Raw genomic sequence first — 18,441 nt, forward strand, 5'->3', positions numbered from 1 at the left:
ATTCTGGAATGGAGTGCATGGAATGGAGTGCATGGAATGGAGTGCATGGAATGGAGTGCATGGAATGGAGTGCATGGAATGGAGTGCATGGAATGGAGTGCATGGAATGGAGTGCATGGAATGGAGTGCATGGAATGTTATCAAACACATGGAAACCATGGAAACTATGTTCTTGATACCATTCCATATATTCCTTTTCATCCATTAAATATGAACTAATTTATAGGCTACAATATTCTGCCCATATGAAGGAATGTATATGCAATATTTGTAGCCATACATGATTTAAGACTCACAAACACAATCAGGCAATATTTAACATGCGCAACATTGTTTCATGTTGTTTAACACCCGTCTCATAAACACAATGATGCAATAGTGTTCAGCTGGCTTCACAGCTTCCCCAGGGATTCACAACTTCCCCAGCGCTTCACAACTTCCCCAGCTGGCTTCACAGCTTCCCCAGCGCTTCACAGCTTCCCCAGGGATTCACAACTTCCCCACCTGGCTTCACGGATTCCCCAGGGCTTCACAACTTCCCCACCTGGCTTCACAGCTTCCCCATGGATTCACAACTTCCCCATCTGGCTTCACTGCTTCCCCAGGGCTTCACAACTTCCCCAGCTGGCTTCACAGCTTCCCCAGCTGGCTTCACAGCTTCCCCAGCTGGCTTCACAGCTTCCCCAGCGCTTCACAACTTCCCCAGAGCTTCACAACTTCCCCAGCGCTTCACAACTTCCCCAGGGCTCCACAGCTTCCCCAGCGCTTCACAAATTCCCGGGGAAACTTGACTTATTGTAGCCTCACGTGGATGATAGAGTAGCAGAGGAAGGAAGCTTCTGCTGTAGTGTTCTCTGTAAAGAAGTATTGGGTTGTGGCGTTGCATCGATTACTATGAGCCGTCCTCCCCTCAGAAGCCTCCACTGCTGCAAACGCTCTTTGTTTTCTACCACTGAAGGGGATGCAGTACAGGACAATGTTGAAGGGAACATTGAATGAACAAGCCAATGGGATCCTGAGTGCTGGCTCTGTGTGGCGATGTCAAACGTTGGCCCTCGACGGGAGAGGGAAATGATGTGTTGTTGTCCGTTGGGACAACTCCTCCTGGACCCCCCAGAAGGTTGCAGCTGGGATATGAAGTGTACGTATACCACAGGTTGTTAGGAAAATAGGAAAATGTGTAATGTAACTGAGAACAGTGACAGCGCAGCGCTACGCGGATGGAGTGAAACAAATGTACATGTACTGTACCAGTACATATAGTACGCACTATGACACTTCCATACACAAAGAGCTGCAAAAAGACATGCTCACTTGCAAGAACTCTGGAGTCGAAAAACACACTTTAAATTTAATCTATAATGAAAAAATACGTTTGAAATGCCAAACAAACTGGGAGAAGAAAATAAAACTGAAACAGCAAACAGGTTGCAAACACAAAGAGAAGTTAACTGGCACTCATCCTAAAAGCACATTTGTGTCCTTTGATCATGGCGTTGTTTTTCCATCTTCTGTTATGATATATTTGGGGATGAAAAGAGCCAAGATCAAGTCAGCAGAAACCTGAGGCGTTCTCTCATCTCCATCTCTAAGTGCTCCAACGCAGTAAATTAGGAGACATTTTCAGACCCTTGGCATTACATTAGACCAAGGCTGGAAGAGAGAGAGAGTCCTATCGATTTGACCTGTGTGGGCCTAACAAGGATGAACCATTAGTTCGCTTCTCTGATGCTGCTGCCTGTAGATTTGTTTGTGTAAATTATGTCCCAAGTTGATTGCACGTGGGCAAAGAGACACGGGATAGCAGATGCATCAGCAAGATGTCAGGGACATAATAACCCATCCTTGGGCATTCAGTTGGTTGTTTTAGTTGGTTGTTTCCACATGCACCATATTATTGGCTGTATTTTGGACTCTTTCTGTGTACACACGTATGTAATATTCATACATCTATATATACCCATGGTCCTATAGGGGAATATCCCATTGAAACATACCTGCTTCATTAAATGAGTCTGTTTGACCAGCTTCAGAAGATATTTCTATTGATACACTATAACAATTCAAGTTATCACTATCATTAAATTCTACCGGTGAAGTAGTACGATAGGCCGGCTGGCTCTGTAGACTAGCCTCAATGGAGAATAAATATCTACTGGTTCCTTCTCACTGCTTCTGAGTTGAGATTCTGACTAATGTATTCACATCATTTGACTTCTGTTGATACATCAGGTGTGCTTGACATTCGCTTCTCACCCGGGCAGAAACCCAAAATAAAGTATTTCTAGCTCTGTTTTTGTCGTCCATTTTTCTATTCTGTTTTTATTAGCAGGCAGCCAGGTACTTGGTTTTATGCGCTCATGCTGGGGTTATAACACTAGAGGGGATAAAGCTGGTTGATGTGCGACATGCCAATATCTTATCAAGCTGACATCATACTGTACATGTTCTTTAAATCAGTGGTCATAGAGAAGGCTATAACCACTGGTACTAGAGAACGCTATAACCAGTGGCCATAGAGAAGGCTATAACCACTGGTACTAGAGAACGCTATAACCAGTGGCCATAGAGTAGGCTATAACCACTGGTACTAGAGAACGCTATAACCACTGGTACTAGAGAACGCTATAACTAGTGGTACTAGAGAACGCTATAATCAGTGGCCATAGAGAAGGCTATAACCACTGGTACTAGAGAACGCTATAACCACTGGTACTAGAGAACGCTATAACCAGTGGCCATAGAGTAGGCTATAACCACTGGCCATAGAGAAGGCTATAACCACTGGTACTAGAGAATGCTATAACCAGTGGTATCATACACAGAGTAGGCTGTAACCAGTGGTCATAGAGAAGGCTATAACCACTGGTACTAGAGAACGCTATAACCAGTGGTATCATACACAGAGTAGGCTGTAACCAGTGGTCATAGAGAAGGCTATAACCACTGGTACTAGAGAACGCTATAACCAGTGGTATCATACACAGAGTAGGCTGTAACCAGTGGTCATAGAGAAGGCTATAACCACTGGTACTAGAGAACGCTATAACCAGTGGTATCATACACAGAGTAGGCTGTAACCAGTGGTCATAGAAAAGGCTATAACCACTGGTACTAGAGAACGCTATAATAATTGGTCAAATACATAGAGTAGGATGTAACCAGCAGTCATAGAGAAGGCTATAACCACTGGTACTAGAGAACGCTATAATAATTGGTCAAATACATAGAGTAGGCTGTAACCAGCAGTCATAGAAAAGGCTATAACCACTGGTCATAGAGAATGCTACAACCAGTGGCCATAGAGTAGGCTAATAACCAGTGGTATCATACACAGAGTAGGCTATAACCAGTGGTATCATACACAGAGTAGGCTATAACCAGTGGTATCATACACAGAGTAGGCTATAACCAGTGGTATCATACACAGAGTAGGCTATAACCAGTGGTATCATACACAGAGTAGGCTATAACCAGTGGTATCATACACAGAGTAGGCTATAACCAGAGGTATCATACCCAGAGTAGGCTATAACCAGAGGTATCATACACAGAGTAGGCTATAACCAGAGGTATCATACACAGAGTAGGCTATAACCAGTGGTGACAGAGTATGCTATAACCAGTGGTATAATACACAAAGTAGGCTATTACCAGAGGTATCATACACAGAGTAGGCTATAACCAGAGGTATCATACACAGAGTAGGCTATAACCAGTGGTATCATACACAGAGTAGGCTATAACCAGAGGTATCATACACAGATTAGGCTATAACCAGAGGTATCATACACAGAGTAGGCTATAACCAGTGGTATCATACACAGAGTAGGCTATAACCAGTGGTATCATACACAGAGTAGGCTATAACCAGTGGTATCATACACAGAGTAGGCTATAACCAGTGGTATCATACACAGAGTAGGCTATAACCAGAGGTATCATACCAAGTGTAGGCTATAACCAGAGGTATTATACACAGAGTAGGCTATAACCAGAGGTATCATACACAGAGTAGGCTATAACCAGTTGTCACAGAGTATGCTATAACCAGTGGTATAATACACAGAGTAGGCTATAACCAGAGTTATCATACACAGATAAGGCTATAACCAAAGGTATCATACACAGAGTAGGCTTTAACCAGAGGTATCATACACAGAGTAGGCTATAACCAGTGGTATCATACACAGAGTAGGCTATAACCAGAGGTATCATACACAGAGTAGGCTATAACCAGTTGTCACAGAGTAGGCTATAACCAGAGGTATCATACACAGAGTAGGCTATAACCAGTGGTATCATACACAGAGTAGGCTATAACCAGTGGTATCATACACAGAGTAGGCTATAACCAGAGGTATCATACACAGAGTAGGCTATAACCAGAGGTATCAAACACAGAGTAGGCTATAACCAAATGTATCATACACAGTGTAGGCTATAACCAGAGGTATCATACACAGAGTAGGCTATAACCAGAGGTATCATACACAGAGTAGGATATAACCAGAGGTATCATACACAGAGTAGGATATAACCAGTGGTATCATTCACAGAGTAGGCTATAACCAGAGGTATCATACACAGAGTAGGCTATAACCAGAGGTATCATACACAGAGTAGGCTATAACCAGTGTTCACAGAGTAGGCTATAACCAGAGGTATCATACACAGAGTAGGCTATAACCAGTGGTCACAGAGTAGGCTATAACCAGAGGTATCATACACAGAGTAGGCTATAACCAGTGGTAACAGAGTAGGCTATAACCAGAGGTATCATACACAGAGTAGGCTGTAACCAGTGGTCATAGAGAAGGCTATAGCCAGAGGTATCATACACAGAGTAGGCTATAACCAGTGGTCACAGAATAGGCTATAACTAGAGGTATCATACACAGAGTAGGCTATAACCAGTGGTATCATACACAGAGTAGGCTATAACCAGAGGTATCATACACAGAGTAGGCTATAACCAGAGGTATCATACACATAGTAGGCTATAACCAGTGGTATCATACACAGAGTAGGCTATAACCAGTGGTATCATACACAGAGTAGGCTATAACCAGAGGTATCATACACAGAGTAGGCTATAACCAGAGGTATCAAACACAGAGTAGGCTATAACCAAATGTATCATACACAGAGTAGGCTATAACCAGAGGTATCATACACAGAGTAGGCTATAACCAGTGGTATCATACACAGAGTAGGCTATAACCAGAGGTATCATACACAGAGTAGGCTATAACCAGTTGTCACAGAGTAGGCTATAACCAGAGGTATCATACACAGAGTAGGCTATAACCAGTGGTATCATACACAGAGTAGGCTATAACCAGAGGTATCAAACACAGAGTAGGCTATAACCAAATGTATCATACACAGAGTAGGCTATAACCAGAGGTATCATACACAGAGTAGGCTATAACCAGAGGTATCATACACAGAGTAGGCTATAACCAGTGGTATCATACACAGAGTAGGCTATAACCAGTGGTATCATACACAGAGTAGGCTATAACCAGAGGTATCATACACAGAGTAGGCTATAACCAGAGGTATCAAACACAGAGTAGGCTATAACCAAATGTATCATACACAGAGTAGGCTATAACCAGAGGTATCATACACAGAGTAGGCTATAACCAGAGGTATCATACACAGAGTAGGCTATAACCAGAGGTATCATACACAGAGTAGGCTATAACCAGTGTTCACAGAGTAGGCAATAACCAGAGGTATCATACACAGAGTAGGCTATAACCAGTGGTCACAGAGTAGGCTATAACCAGAGGTATCATACACAGAGTAGGCTATAACCAGTGGTAACAGAGTAGGCTATAACCAGAGGTATCATACACAGAGTAGGCTGTAACCAGTGGTCATAGAGAAGGCTATAACCAGAGGTATCATACACAGAGTAGGCTATAACCAGAGGTATCATACACAGAGTAGGCTATAACCAGTGGTCACAGAATAGGCTATAACTAGAGGTATCATACACAGAGTAGGCTATAACCAGTGGTATCATACACAGAGTAGGCTATAACCAGAGGTATCATACACAGAGTAGGCTATAACCAGAGGTATCATACACATAGTAGGCTATAACCAGTGGTATCATACACAGAGTAGGCTATAACCAGTGGTATCATACACAGAGTAGGCTATAACCAGAGGTATCATACACAGAGTAGGCTATAACCAGAGGTATCATACACAGAGTAGGCTATAACCAGAGGTATCATACACAGAGTAGGCTATAACCAGTGGTATCATACACAGAGTAGGCTATAACCAGTGGTATCATATACAGAGTAGGCTATAACCAGTGGTATCATACACAGAGTAGGCTATAACCAGAGTTATCATACCCAGAGTAGGCTATAACCAGAGGTATCATACACAGAGTAGGCTATAACCAGAGGTATCATACACAGAGTAGGATATAACGAGTGGTCACAGAGTAGGCTATAACCAGAGGTATCATACACAGAGTAGGCTGTAACCAGTGGTCATAGAGAAGGCTATAACCAGAGGTATCATACACAGAGTAGGCTATAACCAGTGGTATCATACACAGAGTAGGCTATAACCAGTGGTCACAGAGTAGGCTATAACTAGAGGTATCATACACAGAGTAGGCTATAACCAGTGGTATCATACACAGAGTAGGCTATAACCAGTGGTATCATACACAGAGTAGGCTATAACCAGTGGTATCATACACAGAGTAGGATATAACCAGAGGTATCATACACAGAGTAGACTATAACCAGTGGTATCATACACAGAGTAGGCTATAACCAGTGGTATCATACACAGAGTAGGCTATAACCAGAGGTATCATACCCAGAGTAGGCTATAACCAGAGGTATCATACACAGAGTAGGCTATAACCAAAGGTATCATACACAGAGTAGGATATAACGAGTGGTCACAGAGTATGCTATAACCAGTGGTATCATACACAGAGTAGGCTATAACCAGAGGTATCATACACAGAGTAGGCTATAACCAGTGGTATCATACACAGAGTAGGCTATAACCAGTGGTATCATACACAGAGTAGGATATAACCAGAGGTATCATACACAGAGTAGACTATAACCAGTGGTATCATACACAGAGTAGGCTATAACCAGTGGTATCATACACAGAGTAGGCTATAACCAGAGGTATCATACCCAGAGTAGGCTATAACCAGAGGTATCATACACAGAGTAGGCTATAACCAGTGGTATCATACACAGAGTAGGCTATAACCAGTGGTATCATACACAGAGTAGGATATAACCAGAGGTATCATACACAGAGTAGACTATAACCAGTGGTATCATACACAGAGTAGGCTATAACCAGTGGTATCATACACAGAGTAGGCTATAACCAGAGGTATCATACCCAGAGTAGGCTATAACCAGAGGTATCATACACAGAGTAGGCTATAACCAGAGGTATCATACACAGAGTAGGCTATAACCAGATGTATCATACACAGAGTAGGCTATAACCAGAGGTATCATACACAGAGTAGGCTATAACCAGTTGTCACAGAGTAGGCTATAACCACAGGTATCATACACAGAGTAGGCTATAACCAGTGGTATCAAACACAGAGTAGGCTATAACCAGCCGTATCATACACAGAGTAGGCTATAACCAGAGGTATCATACACAGAGTAGGCTATAACCAGAGCTATCATACACAGAGTAGGCTATAACCAGAGGTATCATACACAGAGTAGGCTATAACCAGAGGTATCATACAGAGAGTAGGCTATAACCAGAGGTATCATACACAGAGTAGGCTATAACCAGAGGTATCATACACAGAGTAGGCTATAATCAGTGGTCACAGAGTAGGCTATAACCAGTGGTAACAGAGTAGGCTATAACCAGAGGTATCATACACAGAGTAGGCTGTAACCAGTGGTCATAGAGAAGGCTATAACCAGTGGTATCATACACAGAGTAGGCTATAACCAGAGGTATCATACACAGAGTAGGCTATAATCAGTGGTCACAGAGTAGGCTATAACCAGAGGTATCAGACACAGAGTAGGCTATATATAACCAGAGGTATCATACACAGAGTAGGCTATAACCAGTGGTAACAGAGTAGGCTATAACCAGAGGTATCATACACAGAGTAGGCTGTAACCAGTGGTCATAGAGAAGGCTATAACCAGTGGTATCATACACAGAGTAGGCTATAACCAGAGGTATCATACACAGAGTAGGCTATAACCAGTGGTATCATACACAGAGTAGGCTATAACCAGAGGTATCATACACAGAGTAGGCTATAACCAGAGGTATCATACACAGAGTAGGCTATAACCAGAGGTATCATACACAAAGTAGGCTATAACCAGAGGTATCATACAGAGAGTAGGCTATTACCCAGAGGTATCATACACAGAGTAGGCTATAACCAGAGGTATCATACACAGAGTAGGCTATAATCAGTGGTCACAGAGTAGGCTATAACCAGAGGTATCAGACACAGAGTAGGCTATAACCAGAGGTATCATACACAGAGTAGGCTATAACCAGTGGTAACAGAGTAGGCTATAACCAGAGGTATCATACACAGAGTAGGCTATAACCAGAGGTATCATACACAGAGTAGGCTATAACCAGTGGTCACAGAGTAGGCTATAACCAGAGGTATCATACACAGAGTAGGCTATAACCAGTGGTATCATACACAGAGTAGGCTATAACCAGAGGTATCATACACAGAGTAGGCTATAACCAGTGGTCACAGAGTAGGCTATAACTAGAGGTATCATACACAGAGTAGGCTATAACCAGTGGTATCATACACAGAGTAGGCTATAACCAGAGGTATCATACTCAGAGTAGGCTATAACCAGAGGTATCATACACAGAGTAGGCTATAACCAGAGGTATCATACACAGAGTAGGCTATAACCAGAGGTATCATACACAGAGTAGGATATAACCAGAGGTATCATACACAGAGTAGGCTATAACCAGAGGTATCATACACAGAGTAGGCTATAACCAGAGGTATCATACACAGAGTAGGCTATAACCAGAGGTATCATACACAGAGTAGGCTATAACCAAAGGTATCATACACCGAGTAGGCTATAACCAGTTGTCATAGAGAAGAGATGGGTCTGGGGTAGTAGAGAGGTGTAAGAGATGGGTCTGGGGTAGTAGAGAGGTGTAAGAGATGGGTCTGGGGTAGTAGAGAGGTGTAAAAGATGGGTCTGGGGTAGTAGAGAGGTGTAAGAGATGGGTCTGGGGTAGTAGAGAGGTGTAAGAGATGGGTCTGGGGTAGTAGAGAGGTATAATAGCTGGGTCTGGGGTAGTAGAGAGGTGTAAGAGATGGGTCTCGGGTAGTAGAGAGGTATAATAGCTGGGTCTTGGGTAGTAGAGAGGTGTAAGAGATGGGTCTGGGGTAGTAGAGAGGTGTAAGAGATGGGTCTGGGGTAGTAGAGAGGTATAAGAGATGGGTCTGGGGTAGTAGAGAGGTGTAAGAGATGAGTCTGGGGTAGTAGAGAGGTGTAAGAGATGGGTCTGGGGTAGTAGAGAGGTGTAAGAGATGGGTCTGGGGTAGTAGAGAGGTGTAAGAGATGGGTCTGGGGTAGTAGAGAGGTGTAAGAGATGGGTCTGGGGTAGTAGAGAGGTATAATAGCTGGGTCTGGGGTAGTAGAGAGGTGTAAGAGATGGGTCTGGGGTAGTAGAGAGGTGTAAGAGATGGGTCTGGGGTAGTAGAGAGGTGTAAGAGATGGGTCTGGGGTAGTAGAGAGGCGTAAGAGATGGGTCTGGGGTAGTAGAGAGGTGTAAGAGATGGGTCTGGGGTAGTAGAAAGGTATAATAGCTGGGTCTGGGGTAGTAGAGAGGTGTAAGAGATGGGTCTGGGGTAGTAGAGAGGTGTGAGAGATGGGTCTGGGGTCGTAGAGAGGCGTAAGAGATGGGTCTGGGGTAGTAGAGAGGTGTAAGAGATGGGTCTGGGGTAGTAGAGAGGTATAATAGCTGGGTCTGGGGTAGTAGAGAGGTATAATAGCTGGGTCTGGGGTAGTAGAGAGGTGTAAGAGATGGGTATGGGGTAGTAGAGAGGTATAATAGCTGGGTCTGGGGTAGTAGAGAGGTATAATAGCTGGGTCTGGGGTAGTAGAGAGGTATAATAGCTGGGTCTGGGGTAGTAGAGAGGTGTAAGAGATGGGTCTGGGGTAGTAGAGAGGTGTAAGAGATGGGTCTGGGGTCGTAGAGAGGCGTAAGAGATGGGTCTGGGGTAGTAGAGAGGTGTAAGAGATGGGTCTGGGGTAGTAGAGAGGTATAATAGCTGGATCTTGGGTAGTAGAGAGGTGTAAGAGATGGGTCTGGGGTAGTAGAGAGGCGTAAGAGATGGGTCTGGGGTAGTAGAGAGGTGTAAGAGATGGGTCTGGGGTAGTAGAGAGGTATAATAGCTGGGTCTTGGGTAGTAGAGAGGTGTAAGAGATGGGTATGGGGTAGTAGAGAGGTATAATAGCTGGGTCTGGGGTAGTAGAGAGGTATAATAGCTGGGTCTGGGGTATTAGAGAGGTATAATAGCTGGGTCTGGGGTAGTAGAGAGGTGTAATAGATGGGTCTGGGGTAGTAGAGAGGTGTAATAGCTGGGTCTGGGGTAGTAGAGAGGTGTAAGAGATGGGTCTGGGGTAGTAGAGAGGTGTAAGAGATGGGTCTGGGGTCGTAGAGAGGTGTAAGAGATGGGTCTGGGGTAGTAGAGAGGTGTAAGAGATGGGTCTGGGGTAGTAGAAAGGTATAATAGCTGGGTTTGGGGTAGTAGAGAGGTGTAAGAGATGGGTCTGGGGTAGTAGAGAGGTGTAAGAGATGGGTCTGGGGTCGTAGAGAGGCGTAAGAGATGGGTCTGGGGTAGTAGAGAGGTGTAAGAGATGGGTCTGGGGTAGTAGAGAGGTATAATAGCTGGGTCCAGAGGGTAAGAGATGGGTCTGGGGTAGTAGGCGTAAGAGATGGGTCTGGGGTAGTAGAGGTGTAAGAGATGGGTCTGGGGTAGTAGAGAGGTATAATAGCTGGGTCTTGGGTAGTAGAGAGGTGTAAGAGATGGGTCAGAGGTACAATAGCTGGGTCTGGGGTGGTAGAGAGGTATAATAGCTGGGTCTGGGGTAGTAGAGAGGTGTAAGAGATGGGTCTGGGGTAGTAGAGAGGTATAATAGCTGGGTCTGGGGTAGTAGAGAGGTATAATAGCTGGGTCTTGGGTACCAGAGAGGTGTAAGAGATCATGGGGTAGTAGAGAGGTATAATAGCTGGGTCTGGGGTAGTAGAGAGGTATAATAGCTGGGTCTGGGGTATTAGAGAGGTATAATAGCTGGGTCTGGGGTAGTAGAGAGGTGTAATAGATGGGTCTGGGGTAGTACAGAGGTGTAATAGCTGGGTCTGGGGTAGTAAAGAGATGGGTATCAGTAGAGAGGTATAATAGCTGGGTCTGGGGTATAACCAGCTGGGTCATTAGAGAGGTATAATAGCTGGGTCTGGGGTAGTAGAGAGGTGTAATAGATGGGTCTGGGGTAGTAGAGAGGTGTAATAGCTGGGTCTGGGGTAGTAGAGAGGTGTAAGAGATGGGTCTGGGGTAGTAGAGAGGTGTAAGAGATGGGTCTGGGGTAGTAGAGAGGTGTAAGAGATGGGTCTGGGGTAGTAGAGAGGTGTAAGAGATGGGTCTGGGGTAGTAGAAAGGTATAATAGCTGGGTCTGGGGTAGTAGAGAGGTGTAAGAGATGGGTCTGGGGTAGTAGAGAGGCGTAAGAGATGGGTCTGGGGTAGTAGAGAGGTGTAAGAGATGGGTCTGGGGTAGTAGAGAGGTATAATAGCTGGGTCTTGGGTAGTAGAGAGGTGTAAGAGATGGGTCTGGGGTAGTAGAGAGGTACAATAGCTGGGTCTGGGGTGGTAGAGAGGTATAATAGCTGGGTCTGGGGTAGTAGAGAGGTATAATAGCTGGGTCTGGGGTAGTAGAGAGGTGTAAGAGATGGGTCTGGGGTAGTAGAGAGGTATAATAGCTGGGTCTGGGGTAGTAGAGAGGTGTAAGAGATGGGTCTGGGGTAGTAGAGAGGTATAATAGCTGGGTCTGGGGTAGTAGAGAGGTATAATAGCTGGGTCTGGGGTAGTAGAGAGGTGTAAGAGATGGGTATGGGGTAGTAGAGAGGTATAATAGCTGGGTCTGGGGTAGTAGAGAGGTATAATAGCTGGGTCTGGGGTAGTAGAGAGGTATAATAGCTGGGTCTGGGGTAGTAGAGAGGTGTAAGAGATGGGTCTGGGGTAGTAGAGAGGTATAATAGCTGGGTCTGGGGTAGTAGAGAGGTATAATAGCTGGGTCTTGGGTAGTAGAGAGGTGTAAGAGATGGGTATGGGGTAGTAGAGAGGTATAATAGCTGGGTCTGGGGTAGTAGAGAGGTATAATAGCTGGGTCTGGGGTAGTAGAGAGGTATAATAGCTGGGTCTGGGGTAGTAGAGAGGTGTAATAGATGGGTCTGGGGTAGTAGAGAGGTGTAATAGCTGGGTCTGGGGTAGTAGAGAGGTGTAAGAGATGGGTCTGGGGTAGTAGAGAGGTGTAAGAGATGGGTCTGGGGTAGTAGAGAGGTGTAATAGCTGGGTCTGGGGTAATAGAGAGGTATAATAGCTGGGTCTGGGGTCGTAGAGAGGTGTCAGAGATGGGTCTGGGGTAGTAGAGAGGTGTAATAGCTGGGTCTGGGGTAGTAGAGAGGTATAATAGCTGGGTCTGGGGTCGTAGAGAGGTGTAAGAGATGGGTCTGGGGTAGTAGAGAGGTATAATAGCTGGGTCTGGGGTCGTAGAGAGGTGTAAGAGATGGGTCTGGGGTAGTAGAGAGGTGTAATAGCTGGGTCTGGGGTAGTAGAGAGGTATAATAGCTGGGTCTGGGGTGGTAGAGAGGTATAATAGCTGGGTCTGGGGTAGTAGAGAGGTATAATATCTGGGTCTGGGGTAGTAGAGAGGTGTAAGAGATGGGTCTGGGGTAGTAGAGAGGTATAATAGCTGGGTCTGGGGTAGTAGAGAGGTGTAGAGATGGGTCTGGGGAGTGGGTATAATAGCTGGGTCTGGGGTAGTAGAGAGGTATAATAGCTGGGTCTGGGGTAGTAGAGAGGTATAATAGCTGGGTCTGGGGTAGTAGAGAGGTGTAAGAGATGGGTCTGGGGTAGTAGAGAGGTATAATAGCTGGGTCTGGGGTAGTAGAGAGGTATAATAGCTGGGTCTGGGGTAGTAGAGAGGTATAATAGCTGGGTCTGGGGTAGTAGGTGTAATAGATGGGTCTGGGGTAGTAGAGAGGTGTAATAGCTGGGTCTGGGGTAGTAGAGAGGTGTAAGAGATGGGTCTGGGGTAGTAATAAGAGATGGGTCTGGGGTAGTGGGTATAATAGCTGGGTCTGGGTATTAGAGAGGTGTAATAGATGGGTCTGGGGTAGTAGAGAGGTGTAAGAGATGGGTCTGTGTAAGAGATGGGTCTGGGGTAGTAGAGAGGTATAATAGCTGGGTCTGGGGTAGTAGAGAGGTGTAAGAGATGGGTCTGGGGTAGTAGAGAGGTGTAAGAGATGGGTCTGGGGTAGTAGAGAGGTGTAATAGCTGGGTCTGGGGTAGTAGAGAGGTATAATAGCTGGGTCTGGGGTAGTAGAGAGGTGTAATAGCTGGGTCTGGGGTAGTAGAGAGGTATAATAGCTGGGTCTGGGGTAGTAGAGAGGTGTAAGAGATGGGTCTGGGGTAGTAGAGAGGTGTAAGAGATGGGTCTGGGGTAGTAGAGAGGTGTAATAGCTGGGTCTGGGGTAGTAGAGAGGTGTAATAGCTGGGTCTGGGGTAGTAGAGAGGTGTAATAGATGGGTCTGGGGTAGTAGAGAGGTGTAATAGCTGGGTCTGGGGTAGTAGAGAGGTATAATAGCTGGGTCTGGGGTAGTAGAGAGGTATAATAGCTGGGTCTGGGGTAGTAGAGAGGTGTAATAGATGGGTCTGGGGTAGTAGAGAGGTGTAAGAGATGGGCAATAATTTCAAAGAGATACTGTATGTCAGTTAAACGTTTAATTGTATTAAGATTTTGTACCGTAAGTAAATGATATTAAATCCCTAACCTAAGATGGCCGATATGTCCAATATGTCCAATAGGGGTGCCATAGGACTTTTTGCTCTAACTCTGGAATGCTATGGGCTATCAACTCAGATCATGTGCATCTCATAGATGATACTCTAAACATGGTATAAAAATACTGACTGGAAGCATTTGAGTTATTTTTTAGTTGTTGTGGCCCAGGGGCCAAATCTGGGTAGGCTGTTATTCTGAGTTGAATTTCAAATCGTTATATATATATATATTTATTTTTTCTGAAATGTTCAGAAATGTTAGTAGATCACCTTTTTTTGTGTGCTTTTCCCCCATCTAATCATTGCACGGGATCCTTAAATTACATACACTTAATTATTTAAATTTCAAGAGACAAATGATCATGTTTTGATGCAAAATGCTCTCTCTCTCAGATGAAAACGTAACACTTTTTGGTTCTACACAGTCAAATGTGTCAACTAATTAGAACTGTACATTTGATAAATGCACGACATCAATATTAAAAATATAAACAGTATATGAAAAATGAATTCATTTTTTAACACACTAACATAAGATTTGTATGTAAAATATACAGCATACGAACATTCCAATTTGAAATTCGAGGTTTACATAAACCTGAGCCAAATACATTTAAACTCGGTTTTTCAAAATTCCTGACATTTAATCATAGTAAAAATTCCCTGTCTTAGGTCAGTTAAGATCACCACTTTATTTTAAGAATATGAAATGTCTGAATAATAGTAGAGAGAATAATTTATTTCAGCTTTCATTGCTTTCATCACATTCCCAGTAGGTCAGAAGTTTACATACACTCAATTAGTATTTGGTATCATTGCCTTTAAATTGTTAACTTGGGTCAAACATTTTGGCTAGGCTTCCACAAGCTTTCCACAATAAGTTGGGTGAATTTTGGCTCATTCCTCCTGACAGAGCAGGTGTAACTGAGTCCAATTTGTAAACCTCCTTGATCGCACACTCTTTTTAAGTTCTGCCCACAAATCTTCTATATGATTGAGGTCAGGGCGTTGTGATGGCCACTCCAAATACCTTTACTTTGTTGTCCTTAAGCCATTTTGCTACAACTTTCGAAATATGCTTGGAGTCATTTTCAATTTGGAAGACCCATTTGCGACCAAGCTTTAACTTCCTGACTGATGTCTTGATATGTTGCTTCAATATATCCACATAATTTTCCTACCTCATGCTGCTATCTTTTTTTGTGAAGTGTACCAGTCCCTCCTGCAGCAAAGTACCCCACAACATGATGCTGCCACCCCCGTGCTTCACAGTTGGGATGGTGTTCTTCGGCTTGCAAGTGTCCCCCTTTTTCCTCCAAACATAAAGAAGGTCATTATGGCCAAACAGTTCTATTTTTGTTTAATCGGACCAGAGGACACTTTTCCAAAAAGTTTACTTTCTTTGTCCCCATGTGCAGTTGCAAACCGTAGTCTGGCTTGTTTATGGCAGTTTTGGAGCAGTGGCTTCTTCCTTCCTGAGAGGCCTTTCAGGTTATGTCGATATAGGACTCGTTTTACTGTGGATATAGATACTTTTTTCCTCCAGCATCTTCACAAGGTCCTTTGCTGTTGTTCTGGGATTGATTTGCACTTTTCGCACCAAAGTACGTTCATCTCTATGAGACAGAACATGTCTCCATCCTGAGCGGTATGACGGCTGCGTGGTCCCATGGTGTTTATACTTGCGTACTATTGTTTGTACAGATGAACGTGGTACCTTCAGTCTTTCAGAAATTCCCCCCAAAAACTCTGAGGTCGTGGCTGATTTCTTTCCAATTGACTCAAATATTGTCAATTAGCCTATCAGAAGCTTCTATAGCCATGACATCATTTTCTGGAATTTAAATGCACAGTCAAGTTAGTGTATGTAAACTTCTGACCCACTGTAATTGTGATACAGTAAATTATAAGTGAAATAATCTGTCTGTAAAGATTTGTTGTAAAAATGACTTGTGTCATGCAAAAAGTAGATGTCCTAACCGACTTGCCAAAACTATAGTTTGTTGACAAGAAATTTGTGGAGTGGTTGAAAAACAAGTTTTAATGACTCTAACCTAAGTGTATGTAAACTTCCGACTTCAACTGTATAGCGTTTTGCAAAAAAATGAATTGTATTACACATCTAAAATATATTAATAAAAAGTTGAACAGTATATTATATATACCAAGGCCATAAATTGATTATTTTTTTATGAAAAAACACACGTGAAAAATACGTGTATAGTGTTTTGGAAATCAACTCTTCATCTGTCTTTTCAGGCAACATCTACATATTTTCCACATTTGCTGCTTTTATCACAAAATGCACATATGAGTCACATTTTTCAGTTACGTCAGCTCACTAGTATACCAAAGACATCTTATTTTTTCATTCCTCCATATTAACATGGAAACCATTTTTTTCTTGCTCGACAAAGATAGAATGTTTCAGAAAGATTTTTTTTTTTTATGGATTTCGTAACAATGACGTTTTTGACTACTTGACTACTGTTGGTGCTTTAAACCCTAATAACTATTGCAGCTAATTAGTAAAGAAGGTGGTTTTGAATGAGCTGGAATTCCACAAATGAAATAAATGAAGAGTAAAACATGAACCCATAGAGAATAGCTTGGTGGGGTCATGTCATTTGTTTAACATTTAATGGCTGTGAACATCAATTGCACAACCCTAAAAACAGTAAGACTGTGTGAGTAACACAATATTGGCTGAGATTGTGAATTTAATTATGCATTTCTTCTTCATTATGTTCTTTGGGAACACAAATAAAGCCATTACAGACACTGCATCAGATGGTTGTCTTAGGCCTTTGCTGGCCAATTTCTAAAGCAGTTGGCATGCATCAGCTTTATAACAATGCGGCTTGGCACCAGAAAACTAATTGCAACTATTTCAGAGCAGGGAAAACAAGCCACTCGTGATTTGAGTTTCATTTTGATTTCAAAACTAAGCATCTGGAGGAGATGTTTTGAAAAGATGCAAAACAAATGGACTATAAGAGTTCCAAAATTTGAACAACCTTTTCCAAGAAAAAGACAGAGAAAGAGACAGAGAGAAAGAGAGAGTGAGGGAGAGAGAGAGAGAGAGAGAAAGAGTAAGAGTGAGAGAGAAATAGTAAGAGAGAGAGAAAGGCAGGGAGAGAGAGAGAGAGAGAGAGAGAGAGAGAGAGAGAGAGAGAAAGAGAGAGAGATAGAAAGAAAGAGAGCTAGCGACAGAGAGAGTATGATAAAAAAAAGGCCTGGACTCCCTCCTGAATATGATAGTCACCTGCCTTTGGGCTTGTAAAAGTTTAATAAGCACAGTTATGGGATTGACATGTTTTTGGATAGCAGTGAACTGCCGATGACTTTGCTTCTTTGCATCATTAAGATGTAGCAGACTAGCTCCCTCCTCCCCTGATACCGTCACCAGCAATACTAATACAACCTGAAGTGATATAACTGAAGTGATGTCATCCCACCTAGCCCTGCCAAATTCCCTCAAATTACGTCTTAATGCTGGAACACCCTCCTTAAAACAGGTTGTCTTGATCACTCAAGAAGATTATCAGGGAAGGTGATTGGCATGAAAGGAGAGCAAAGTCAACAGATAGAGTTTAAGGAAGAGGAAGCTGGCTGAGGTTCTGACAGACGGCCATCTGGAAGTCTGTCACAAAAAATATTTGCCACTTTTAATAAAAGAACAAAAGTCAAAAAAGTACAAAGTGAGCTGGGCCCTGGCAAACGATCTCACCCGCTACCCCTCGTCACCTTGCGATGATGCTCACGTAGCACGTTTCAAATTAGTTTAAAAAACAGCCGGGCTCCGGCTCCGAAAGTACCTTCCATTTCTTTCCCTGCTGTGATAACAAAAAGGCATTTTTTCCCCTCCAATTGAGAATGTTCTGATTGCCTGGTCATTTTTTTCCGCTTCTCTCATCTAGTTATCAGTTAAAACCAATCAAACCAGGGCCTGATTAAGAGTTATAATTAGGAAGTGCAAAATAACACATCTGCTTGGAGTGGGAATGACTAACTCCCTGACTGAACTACAGGAGGAGAGGGAGGAAGATGTCATCTGTGAATGACATCCATGTAATCTACCCATGTTGAAAGACTATCATTGATAATCATTATACAAATAACGTCCGCTATCCCTGAAATCCGTTAATTTCTCGATACAAAGAAAGTTATGTCAAGTTCTGTAATTTCATATTCCAGACCACATGACCATGACAGAAGGCAAACCTTAAAGGCCCAGGATGTTAATTATTAGAGTGGATGTTGCAATGAGATGTGGCCCTCAAATCCCTGGAGGCCATCTGAACTGCAGTGAACGTCCCTT

This window comes from Oncorhynchus keta, chromosome 13 (genome assembly GCF_023373465.1).
Source record: "Oncorhynchus keta strain PuntledgeMale-10-30-2019 chromosome 13, Oket_V2, whole genome shotgun sequence".
NCBI lineage: Eukaryota > Metazoa > Chordata > Actinopteri > Salmoniformes > Salmonidae > Oncorhynchus > Oncorhynchus keta.